This window comes from Alosa pseudoharengus, unplaced genomic scaffold, assembly GCF_046254945.1.
Source record: "Alosa pseudoharengus isolate Yale_2024_CS ecotype anadromous, Long Island Sound unplaced genomic scaffold, YU_APseudo_1.1 YU_APseudo_1.1_scf_5, whole genome shotgun sequence".
NCBI lineage: Eukaryota > Metazoa > Chordata > Actinopteri > Clupeiformes > Clupeidae > Alosa > Alosa pseudoharengus.
The window spans coordinates 34,167,237-34,179,736 of record NW_027468837.1 but is presented as its reverse complement, the minus strand read 5'-3'; the positions used below and the strand labels follow the sequence as shown (position 1 = coordinate 34,179,736).

The 12,500-nt window shown below is 46.8% G+C and overlaps 1 protein-coding gene across 3 annotated transcripts in view; it reads left to right on the top strand.

Moving 5' to 3' along the window:
* Positions 1 to 12,500, top strand: part of cbfa2t2 (CBFA2/RUNX1 partner transcriptional co-repressor 2) — a 40,593-nt gene that overhangs the window by 12,665 nt on the left and 15,428 nt on the right. For 2 of the 3 annotated variants that reach the window (XM_076268180.1, XM_076268179.1), the window contains exon 1: positions 3,512 to 4,075. The exons of the other annotated variant lie outside the window; for it this stretch is intronic. The gene's annotated coding sequence lies outside the window, so the exon portion shown is untranslated. Of the gene's footprint in view, positions 1 to 3,511; positions 4,076 to 12,500 lie in introns of those variants that run through there. 3 annotated transcript variants of the gene reach the window in all.

Here is a 12,500-nt window from a genome sequence, read left to right as displayed (position 1 = left end):
AGAATGCAGGAGGCTCCTGGCCTGTGGTCTGACACTTTTCACACAGCCACGTTAAGTTAAAACAGTCAGAGTGGTTATACCAGGTTTGGACCACTGGGAATCAAAGCAGAAGCTAAGTGCTCAGATATCCATGCCCTGCACTTAATGAATTGGCTTACACTAGACACATTCATAATGCTGATGTACTTTACAGTTTACTCTTAGTTCACTACAGTAGATAAGAGTACAGCTCATTACTTCCAGTCCTCACATTACATGTTTGGGTTGGAGGACCAGTCATATTACATTATTGCCTAATTGAGGTGGACATTTACGTTATATATGTTTGAGATCCCCATTTTATCAGATCAAAATAAGCGTAAGTGCTTGAGGAAAAGAGAGAAATGAGTGAAAAGTGCTATGGCCACATTGCCGAATAGCTTCAGCCAGTTAAGAGGCTGGGATGTGGAAAGTGGCCGTTCTCCTCCAGTCCTTTGCTGTACCACTGCAAGTGTCAACAGCTGCGGGCCGCCGATGACCGTACAGTCGGAAGACTGTGGAGGTCTGATTTCACAGCTGCGAGGCATCCAAACCCCACTGCCCAGCTGTTCCTGTCGGAACTCTCGGGCCTTGTGAACTCACCGCTGGCCCCAGACCTCTCCCCACCCGACTCCCCACTGTCCTCCCCCTACGGTCTGCTCATCTGAAGACCAGTGTGGGCGAGATATGGGCGACTGGGGGACGCAGGGCAGGCGAGCGGGTCTTCTGAGGAATGCCGTGCCTTATCTCCGAGGCTCTTTTCTCCTCCGTTCCCATCCCTCACGCGTTGACATACAAGGCTATTAAACACAGGCGAGGGAGTGAGATCATACTTTTTGCTCTCTCCTTTCTTTCTCACTCTTTCTCAGACACACTCTCTCACTCTCTCTCTCTATCTCCCTTTCTGCTTTCAACAGGCCAGAGAGTTAGAGAGAGAGAGAGGAGAATAGAAGAGTAGAATGTGGCCCTTGTTGGAAAGCTGTGTTTATTTTTCTAAAAGTAGATGCTCTGAGAGGGAGCGTGTGAACATTGCCAGATGCTTGGGGTTCACTGAGATATCTCATTTTGTGGTGGAGAACTTTTTTTGCCACGAAAAAAGTCTCATATAAGGTCCAGTAAAATGATTAGCATATGTGTGTATGTATCTGTTTATCCTTGAGTGCTATTGTGCCCATGAGAACAAGGGTTTGCATATTATATCCCTCTATTACATCCCCCTGAATTTAGTACCACTGTTGACATTAATTCTCAGCAGAAGTCTTTGAGAATGCAAACACACACATGCACAAACACTCTCAACCATGCACACTGCGCTCAAAGTCATACATATTGAGTATAATATGACCTCAAGCCTTTTAGCCGACAAAGTGTAACTATGAAAACAATTTTCTAGAGTCTGTTGAACTGTCTCCATTAGGGTTGGGCACCGAAACACGGTTCTAATATGGCACCGGTGCCGACACAAACGGTAGTAACTGCATCGAATAACAACGTATATTTCGGTGCCTCATTTCGGTGCTTAAATAGCTTTTTTTTTATTTTATTTTTTTATACGAGGCATCACTGCATGTCATGCGCCATCTCTAACGTCTTGCTCTGATAGCAACACATCCAGATACAGTTAGCTAACATATGATAAACACTGGATGTATAAACCAGAGGGGTGCACCATAGGCGAGTGGACAGTGTTTGACAGCTTGCGTGTGCCCAAAGTAGCTTACTTTAAAGCGATATCGCGAGTGCCTGTCAAAATCTAGCAGTGGGCCTAACTACATACAAGCAAAAGGTTATGAAACAACATCAACAGTAGGCTAGCCTATACATTACACAATCCCTGCTAATGCGCTAACTGACATTTATTTGAAATGTTATCAGCAAAGTTGTAAGGTGAAAACTTTATTTCACAGTGTGTTAAAAAACATAATGGCATGATATTAATCTTTCATGTGCATGAGGCCCATATAGCATCACAATGAATATGAAGATCATGTTAAAAGTTAGCTGGCAAAAACATAAATATGTAGGTTACCTGATGTCACTGAGCTGTCAAAGAGGCTACGAAACCATCTCCGTACGTTATCACTAATTAAACTCAGCTGACTGGTGTAAGCGCATAGCCATAGTTGCTGTTAAAATGCCTACTAGGCTAGCGCTGGGAATCTAAACACTTCAACACCGACATGTAGCCTAACATGTTCAAAACTACTGCGTGTTGAATTTCAAGACATTAAATTTCTTAAAGCATTTGGGAACACACTAAATTAACTGGAAAATAGAGTCCCTGTTAGATTAGCTTGCAAATGCCGTTGTCCATGACCTGGCAGTTTTATGGCAAGCGGTTTTAACATACATTATGGCAAACCGCCTACACTGGGTAAACTTGAAAGCAGAGCTCACCATTGTGTGTGCATGCATGGCAAGCTGTTTTAACATTTAAATGTATTATTTGTAGGAGCAATGAGATATTGATAGTAAATTGAATATAACAGTTCAATTTCATGTTCAAATTTGTCTTATCAATAAAAAAAAAAGCAATTCATGCTTTAGACCATTTTAATTTAAAACATTTTAAAAACAAAGTACCGGTTCAGGCACCGTTTCGGCACCGGCACCGTTTTAAAAGTATCGATTTAGCACCGGTATCGGATAAAACCCAAACGATACCCAACCCTAGTCTCCATGTATCTCTTGTTCTCAGTTGTCTGTTTGTCAACTCTGTTTATTTATACCATTTAGATTATGCTAAGTGTGAGGTTTAGTGAACAGTTTAGGCACCTGGGCCGTCAAATGTCTTTTCCTTCGGCGTTGACGTGCTGGGAGAAATAGCACATGTTAATGAGCTGCTAATGTTCTGTGGGAACGAGAGCCAGGGAATGGGAGTGTGTTTGCTCATTTCCTCAAGTGGGAGAACTGACTGCCAATGGCTTAGGAGGCTTTTCTTTGTTTGATCTGAAAGTTGTAGTTCCACATGGATGAAAAGAAAAGATGGCCACGGCTATTACGGCCACGGGAAATCCATGTAGATTAAGAGCAATTAAGTTACATTTCTCCGTTTTCTGTAGGCAGTGAATGCCGTGTCAAGGAATCATCTCTCTCTCATTTCTCTGTTCTGTGGATCATGCAAAGGGCAAACTGTAATGATGGAGACAGTTATTTTTACTGTTACTAGCACCTCATTTTACGTAGGTTCTAAGACTGTTGCATCATTCTGGAGCTAGTCTCCTGAGAGAAAAAAAAACAATGCTATGGTTTTTCATCAATTGGTGTTGAAGAGCCCCTCACCCTTCCTAAGCTGGCACAGAGTCTGTGTAGCCTTTGAGTGCCAGAACAATTAGTTATGTTAATTACAAGACTCCAGCACTAAATACATTAAGTAGGTTGAGCCCTATTGGCTGAGAGCCACAGGGAGAGGGCGTGGCTAAGGGCTCTGACATCAGCCCTCCACTTTGAGTAAGCAAAGCGAGTGTGGGAAAAGACACACGCAGAGCGAGAGAGACAGAGAGAGAGACAGAGAAATAGAGAGAGAGAGAAATGCACACACATGCCTGAGACCGCAGAGGAGTAGATACTTGAACATTGAGTCAGAGACAACAAAGGACAGATAAAAGCGTGCGGTTAGAGAAAAGAGAGAGAGAGAGAGAGAGAAAGATAACACGGTGCAGAGGACGACAGAAGATAGAGAGAGAGAGAGAGAGAGAGAGAGAGAAAGGGGAGCAACGTGTGTGTGTGTGCGCGTGAGTGTGTCGCCCTGCCTGGATCGCCTTTCCCATCTGGCTCCCATCTGTGTCTGTGGTTGGGGAGCGCAGGCTGACTGCAGCCCACATATGTGGGAAGCCTAACACATGCCCAGCATATGAAGGCAGGCGGACAGGGAAGAAAAGAAAGAGAGAGAGAGAGAGAGAGAGAGATAGGAAGAAAGACAGAAACGCACACACGTATCCATTCTCTCACTCACTCACTCACTTGAGAAAGACAGCAGCAGAGGACGGCAAAGGACACGCTCATCACAACTCTTTTGGAATAAGCCAGGCAAACAACGGACTACCTTAGGGAGGAGGTGAGCTATGCACATGTATTTATGTGTGTGTGTGTGTGTGTATGTGTGTGTGTGTGTGTGTGTTGCTCTGTGCTTCCTAATCAGAGCACTCACTCACAGTAGTCTTTGTTAAGATAGCAGCAGGGATAGCACATGGGAGTGCTCCAAGCACTCAATCTCTGATTCTTTAGTCTATTGCCTGTTGAAATCTGCATCCCGCTCAGACCCATATTTCATACCCAGGTGCAGTTTAGCCCAATAAGTAGAGACTATGTAACATTCATTAGGTGTGCACAGCAGTAATATACCTCATGAAAGGAACATTGTGTGTGTGTGTGTGTGTGTGTGTGTGTGTGTGTGTGTGTGTGTGTGTGTGTGTGTGTGTGTGTGTGTGTGTGTGTAGAGGTGTGAGAGATGCTGACCTGCATGCGTGTATCGTGCATATTGGTAACACGTGGCACTTTGAGCATAGTGGCTTCCCGTCCCTTTTACACTGTCCCAACGCTTCAGTTTGTGTGAATCATCTGTGAAGCCCTGCGGCCCCTTGCAGTCCTGCTGGGAAGGGTTATGGCCAGAGCACAGGGCTTACGGCCGGCGTCAGGGGGACACTGGAAGTTGTTTCCTTGAGAGCTTCTGCTAACTAGTAACAGTTGGACTGGCTTCAGAGCTGTGCTGCGAGCGTTGCCTAAATGGCCCATGTGTTTATATGTGTGTCATTAATGCCACTCCAAGCTGAACAAACATGGGAAGGAATGTATTTTCTGAAGCGGCTCCTTTGTGGACTCATAGATTGTGTTGGGCGTGAGAAGGAGATGTTGTTAATAGACAGAGAGAGAGAGAGAGGGAGAGAGAAAGAGAGAGACAGAGAGAGAGAGAGAGAGACACGGCTATGTTTTTACGGATGCAGTGCTCCAAATCTCAGTTCATGGAGTACACAACTGCGGAGTGTCAAGACAACATGACCTATGACAGGAGACGGCTGGACACTGTCAGTCTGACAGAAGTTTGTGTGTATTAATCTGTGTGTGTGTGTGTGTGTGTGTGTGTGTTATAAAGGTTCCTGTGTATGTTGTTGTTCCTATTTTCTACTATGCTGGCTTTACTGAGTTTTTTTTATAATTATATTGAAAAATAAGCTTAGACTGCTGGACTGTGAACACTCAACAAGCTGATTGCATGATGTGGAACATGTCCCGTTAAACTGGAATAAATGAGAAACCTCAGCAGTGACAGAAAGAGAGAGAGAGAGAGAGAGAGAGAGAGAGAGCGAGGGAGGGAGGGAAGGAAGGAGGGAGGGAGGGAGAGTTGGAGGGCTTGCACACGTGCACAGAGCAGCTGTTATCCCCGAACGTAGCAGGAAACACTAGATTTGTTCCAGTGCCTGACTGCAGAGTAACTGTCAGTGTGTGATCTGTGCAGCTACCGATCATATCTATTCGCCCCTTAGTAAATGATATATGTGTGTGCTTGTGTGTGTATGTGTGTGTGTGTGTGTGCTTGTGTGTGTATGTGTGTGTGCGTGTGTGTGTGCGTGTGTGTGTGTGTGTGTGTGTGTGTGTGTGTGTGTGTGTGTGTGTGTGTGTGTGTGGTATTGAATGTAGCGGTTGTATCTGAGGGGTCTGTGTAGTGTTTTCTGGCAGGGCTCGTGGGCCCGTAGAGAGTGACGGTGCAGCAGGAGTCTGTTCACGGCCTCGCGGTGCGGTGCGGTGCGGCACGCTCTCTGCATAACTGCTCCCTCGGCGGCGGCCCTCTGATGTGTTGGCCTGTGGCCCCTGCTCGCTGACCCGGAGCTGCTTTTTGTACTCCTCTACTGGTCACTTGGGGCCCCATATGTGTGTGCTTGTGTGTGTGTGTGTGTGTGTGCTTGTGTGTGTGTGTGTGTGCTTTTTGTACTCCTCTACTGGTCACTTGGGGCCCCCAGGGGCCTAAAGGGAATGGAGCCAGAGGACGTTGGGCCTTGTCAAAGGGGACAGTGGGGCCTCTTGCTGTAACGTTCGCTGGCGCCTGTTGTCTGTGTGTGTGTGTGTGTGTGTGTGTGTGTGTGTGTGTGTGTGTGTGTGTGTGGGAGGGTGTGTGTGTGTGTGGCAGGGTGTGTGTGTGTGTGTGTGTGTGGCAGGGTGGGTGTGTGTGTGTGTGCATGTGTGTTTGTTTGTGTATGTGTGTGCCTGTGGGTTTGTGTGGCAGGGTGTGTGTGCGTGTGTGTGTGTGTGGCAGGGTGTGTGTGTGTGTGTGTGTGTGGCAGGGTGTGTCTGTGTGTGTGTGTGTGTGTGTGTGGCAGGGTGTGTCTGTGTGTGTGTGGGTTTGTGTGGCAGGTTGTGTATGTTAGTATGTGTGCATTTATGTGTGTGTGTGTTGTGGGGGTTAGCTGAAATGCATTTCAAGCTCCCTTTTGCACTATCAGCAGGATCCAGAAGATGTGCCTTATCTGGTGAGTGTGACTGGGGGAGTGTGTGGTGGTATTGGGGGCAGCAGGGGTGGCCATCCAACTGGGCAGAGGCCCAACACACACACACACACACACATGTCCTGCAAGCGTGTCATCTGCTGGGCCGCAGATTCTGGTCCAGTCAGCCCGAACATGCCAAAGGTGCGGAAGATGGGCCGTCGTTCCCCCAATTTCACTTTGTCTGTCACATCCCCCACTGCAGCACACACACACACACACACACACACACACACACACACACACACACACACACACACACACACACACACACACACACACACAGAGACAGAACAAAGATAGTCACAGACACACTCATTTCTCCTTTTGTTCTAGAGCACAGCTGTCTCCTTTGTAGTCCTTATCTCTAAGTCTCAGAGTGTGTTAAGCACAGTTTTAAGCACACTGGCTGGGCCCCTCGTGTGTGGCTGTGTGGGTGTGATAAACTGTTCTGCCTGGGCCTCCCTTGCGCCTCGCCATGTGTGTCTGTGATCTGCCGGTCTGTCTTCCTGTGACCCAGTTAATCCTGCCTTCCACCTTGACACCGCCTTAAGCACCACTAAGCCCAGGTTGGCCGGAGGGTACAGGTGGAGGCCAGAAGCCCTGCGACCATAGCCCTGAAGAAGGCACACCAGAAGCAATTATGGGGAAGCGATTAGCCTCCATATGCCTTAATTCTCCGGGCTTTGGCCTGACAAGAGTCCGACAGATGTAAATGTAATGTAAATTGTAATTTACTATGCTTAGATTTCTTAAAAGTTAGCGAAAAAATATATACTGTACAGTCTAAATGAAAACTGTGGTCTGAGGTGATTAGTGAGCCAGGCTAATTACTCACACTGTACTCACGGGAGGACCAACAAACAGTAGTTGACCTGTCAACGCCTCTACCCCCCCTGACCTTGGAAAAGGTGTATACAGTAAGATTCAATTCAGTATGGACCCTCAGCAATAACCTATGGCAGATGCTGTAATTATCATGGTTATTGGGTCACCAATGTTATCCAAATCAGCCTGGCTAGACCAGAGCACAGCAAGAACAGCAAGTCCATTTGCATCCCCTCACTGGGTCACTACTCATATGCAAAAGCTGTAACTACGTTGGCATTCACAATCAACAGCCAGAGATTTATAGATGACATTACAATACAAATGAATAGTCTACTCAGGGAAACAATCATCTGTCTGGCCAAGATGATTATTATTAGAAGATAATATTACGCACACAGACGCATTCTTCTCGTCTAATTTCGATCTGTTCCCTTGTGAAATATGCACTGATGTCATTCCTGTTGCTGTGGGTATAAACAAAGCAGCGTTTAAATCAGTCAGCCATGAGTAGCTCGCCGTGCTAGTGCTAGTTTAGCATCCCCAAGCCCGCCTGCCTTCTCCCATGCCTTAAAAGGGGATGGGTCAAGGCACCCCAAACTATTTCAATCGTGAGGATATTAATCCAGTTAGCAAAACAACGTTGTTGGCAGCTCTTCCTTCCTTCCTTCCTTTCTTTCTTCCTTTATTTGAAGCTATCTATCTCTCTCCATCTTTCTTATCCTCAAGAAATGTTCCAAAATATTTTACTCATGTTTTTTTTTCTTTTTTACTGCTGGCATGCCTCAGTGAAATAGTTGTTGTTGTTGTTGTTGTTGTTATGTGAATTCGAAATGAGAGACAGAGAGAGACAGACAGGGGAAGAAACAGGCAGAGACAGAGTTGGTGAGGATGAGCTCTAAACAGCATTTATCATTCAGAAGCTGCCAACTATGTCCTGCTCAAGTTTACGAGCAGGCTTCAAAACAGCGCCTGTGGCAGTGCACCAACACCTGGCTCTTGCTGGGTGACTTGTGTGTGTGTGTGTGTGTGTGCACAGGAGCAGTGTGACACACCTGGATTTTTCAGGGCACACCTGGTGTGAGTGGTGATGGGGCAGTAAGGCTGTCATTCACAACCCCCCCCCCACACACACAGGTTTATCAGGGTTAGGCAGTGTGCACTGGACTGGACTGGTGTTAAGAGTATGATTTGTACAGCCGAGCGAGATGTTTTGTCTTTTTCATTTTATGAGGTTGTGTCTTTGTGTGAGTGTGTGTGTGTGTGGGGGGGGGGTCTGCGCACGTGCATTTTCCCTCAGGTCAAGTAGATTGTCAGGACAATGATGAGCACTCACCCCTCTTGTGTGACCTTTGAACCCCGGGAGAGTGTCTGTTGTTTGATTTATGGCCTACTGTGTGTGTGTGTGTGTGTGCGCGTTTTGTGTGTGTGTGTGAAAGAGAGCGAGAGAGAGAGAGAGTGTGTGTGTGTGTGTGTGTGTGTGTGTGTGTGTGTGTGTGTGTGTGTGTGGTTGGCGTCCCGGTTGTGCTGTATATTTTGATGGGGCCATGTTGCCCGTCTGTTGCCCTGTTGGGGGTTGAAGAATAGGAATCAAACATAAGGACAGCTCCCTGCGCCCCAGCCCATGTTTTTAATGCCTCATGTAATTGCTGGGGCTCGTTTGTCATGCTGCCACCGAAGGAGCCAATCACAGCTGCTGGTGGCCTGAGTGATTGATTAGGAAGCAAATCAATTAGTCGCGCTGAGGTGAGAGGCCGGGTAACTCAATAAGCAGATAATCTACTAGTGCCGGTCAAGCAAAGGGTCTTACTTTCTCCCCTGACGCAGATAAACATTAGAGCGTAATGTGTGTACTTCTCTGGCGGACACACACGTTTGCTCAAAGGTGAAAATGGAGCCAAGCCTACCTAATGGGTCTGCAGGCCTACCTGCCTGTGTCGGTGTAAAAGCAACATATCCAGGAGAGCACAGAGATCTCATGCATACCTCTTCCAAGGTTTGCGCCCACACAGCATATTTGCTGGGACAGACTTTATGGTAGCACTGTGGTGGTTAACACTGCTCGATCTCTCTCTCTCTCTCTCTCTCTCTCTCTCTATCTCTCTCTTTTGCCTCTAAGCACTTCTCCATTCCCTTTCCACCCTTTGCCAGACAAGCAAAGCAGACATGCAGACGGGCACACACACACACACACACACACACACACACACACACACACACACACACACACACACACACACACACACACACACACACATACACATAGAGAGAGAGCGAGAGAGAGAGAGACAGACAGGCAAACAGCACAGTGCTGCACTCTTCTGTAAAGGTGCCTGTTTTAGTTGGTGCTTTGCCAGAAAGAGAGAGAGAGTGTGCATGTGTGTGTGTGTTTGTAGGTGGTGTGGAGTGTGTGTTGGCCAAGGCAAACACGACAACCGCTTGACAGTCTTACGTTTCTGATGAAACACCCTGTCTTTTTCCTCTCGCTTGGCGCCTGTAATGGGCCGCCTAATTTGTGCAGCCTGTCTGTGTTTTTCTTCCCTCTGGGGTGTCCTTCGTACACACACACACACACACACACACACACACACACACACACACACAAAACACACACACACACACACACACACACACACACACATGGTTCGTTGGGAATTAGAACAAGATATCCCTTGCAATTCACATCTGGACAAAATTTGACTATGCATCTGTGGAAAATATAATTATAACGTTATAATATTAGATTAAATCTGCTCAGCTGTAAATTCCAACAAAATTAGTCTTCCTCAAATTCTTAATTCTCATCTTTTAAATAGTAGTAGTAAAGGGTATGCTTTAAGTTTTACTTCTCAACAACCTTCCATATCGTAGAGATATAACTCACTGTCCCTGTATACACACACACACACACACACACACAAACACACAAACACATTCTGAAAATAAGCAGCCACCTCTGAGAGAAGCCTCTTAGTTATTTGCTCAGTTGCCCTCACTGGAAGACAGGGGAAACTCATAACCTGTTGCTGAGCTCTGAGGAGAGCACCACACACACACACACACACACACACACACACACACACACACACACACACACACACGTTGGCAGGGAGGAACAGATGTGTGTGTATTGTCAGTGTGAGGGGACTGACAGGCACCAGGTGCAGCTTTTGTTTCACTCCCTGCCTTAAGTCCTCGCTCTGTGCCGTGTGTATTTGTGTGCATGTGTGTGTGTGTGTGTGTGTCCATGACTGTGTGGTTCTCCCTCTCTTTGCTACTTTGCATTCTCCGGCCCTCCCCTCCCCTCATCCCCCTCTCCCTCCCTCCCTCCCCTGGAACACATTGTCTCTCTCTTGGACGGGGCGGGCGCTCCAGCCTTCTGTCCCTCTCCTCTGACACAGGTGACTGTTGGGGGCCCAGCTGGCCGCCTCTTGCCCGATTAGGCCCATATGGTGAAAAGGACAGAAGGAGAGAGAGGGGGAGGGAGGGAGGGAGGGAGGAGGAGAGGTGGGGGTGGAAAGGCAGAATATCCCCCCCACACACTCTGTCACACACACACAAACTCACTGCTTCTGCTAAGGAGCTGATAGCTTAACCCTTTTGTATCCTTTGCTTCGGGGGCCGTTTCTGTCTGTCCCCCTCTCTCTCTTTCTCTCTCTGTCTCTCTCTCTCTCCCTCTCTCTCTCTCTGCTCTGTCGTTTAGTGAGGTAGTGCCCGGAGGCGGTACAAGGCTTCATATCTTTTGTTCTCGCGTGTTTAAATGATTTCTAAGCACTGGGCCTTTTAGCAGTGTATTTTAATGGAAATTCATATATCATATGAAACAAAGGAGCTCCACTCATTTAAAATACGTTCTTTGCCCAAATGCTTTCTATGTTAAGTGCTTTTGCCTGGGGTAGGAAAAAAAGGAAAACAGTTTTTTTATTCTCTCTCGCTGTCACTTGTTTGGGTTGAGTTATCTCCTTTGTATTTATTGTTGAATTAAACATATTTTCCCCAGCCCTTTAAGTCATATACTTGCTGGCCTTATAAAACCTTCAGGAGGCTAAACAACAGTCTCTATGCCATCCTGACAAACGATTGGGTTTTGCAATGCCCCTCACAAATAGCATGAGGGTATTATTGTATGTTGTTTTATATTGATCGGACATATCAATTTGATATTTCTGTATCCCGTGCATTTGCAAGCTTAAAGAAGCACATGGACAGGAGAGGAGTCTGAGTCTGAGTGACAGGCCTGAAGTCCTAATACTGTCAAAGCCACAGCGACACCTGCGTGGACAGCTGACTGTCCAAACCACAGGGTCACCTGCAAGCCCACAGAGGGCTCTGTCTCTTGCTGATAAACCCCATGAGCCCAGGAAACAGCAGTATATTAAAAGAGGAAGAATGTAGATTAAATGAGGAAGTATTTCCTTGTATCAGACTACTGAATGAACTAGCCTCCCTTGTAATCCAATGAAAGGTCACTGCTCAGCGATACTTCAGACTCCAGATTGCAGATTTAACTTCTTGAAGATTCACCTCTTTGGCCTTTTTTCACCAAATCCTGTCTTGTGTAGGAAGTGACAGATCAAAACAGCCACAGCCATGTGTTCATATTGTCATATTGACAGTCACATGTCTCTGACATGCGTGAAATACAATAGGCCACCCCCTGGTCTTCGTGTTGGTGCAGGGCTGATATGGTGCTGGGTGTTTGTGTGTGTGTGTGTGTGTGTGTGTGTGTGGTGTGTGTGCGTGTGTGTGTGTGTGTGATCCTTTTTTAAGCACAAGGTCACATAGTAGGTCACTGCGGGCACATGTCAGGACATGTCCTTCAGAGATGTCTGTGTGCGTGTGTGTATGTGTGTGTGTGTGTGGTATGAAGCGTTGCTAGGCTCCTGGAAGGCAGTAGAGTGTACGACGTCATCACCTGACATCCTTCTCCTTCTCTCCGTACTGTATTAGTGCAGCTGTGAGCTGTGTGCTTTCTGGGGGACAGATCTTCACTCCCTTTCAGTCTTGTAGTCCAGGTGCTGATTCTTTTTTTTTTTTCAGACGAGTTCATGCCCAGAAGACCCAATTCTTTTCGACATTTCCCCTTTTCAACTCTCTCTCTCTCTCTCTCTCCCTCTCTCTCTCTCCCTCCCTCTCTCTCACTCTCTCCCTCTCTCTCTCCCTCCCTCTCTCTCA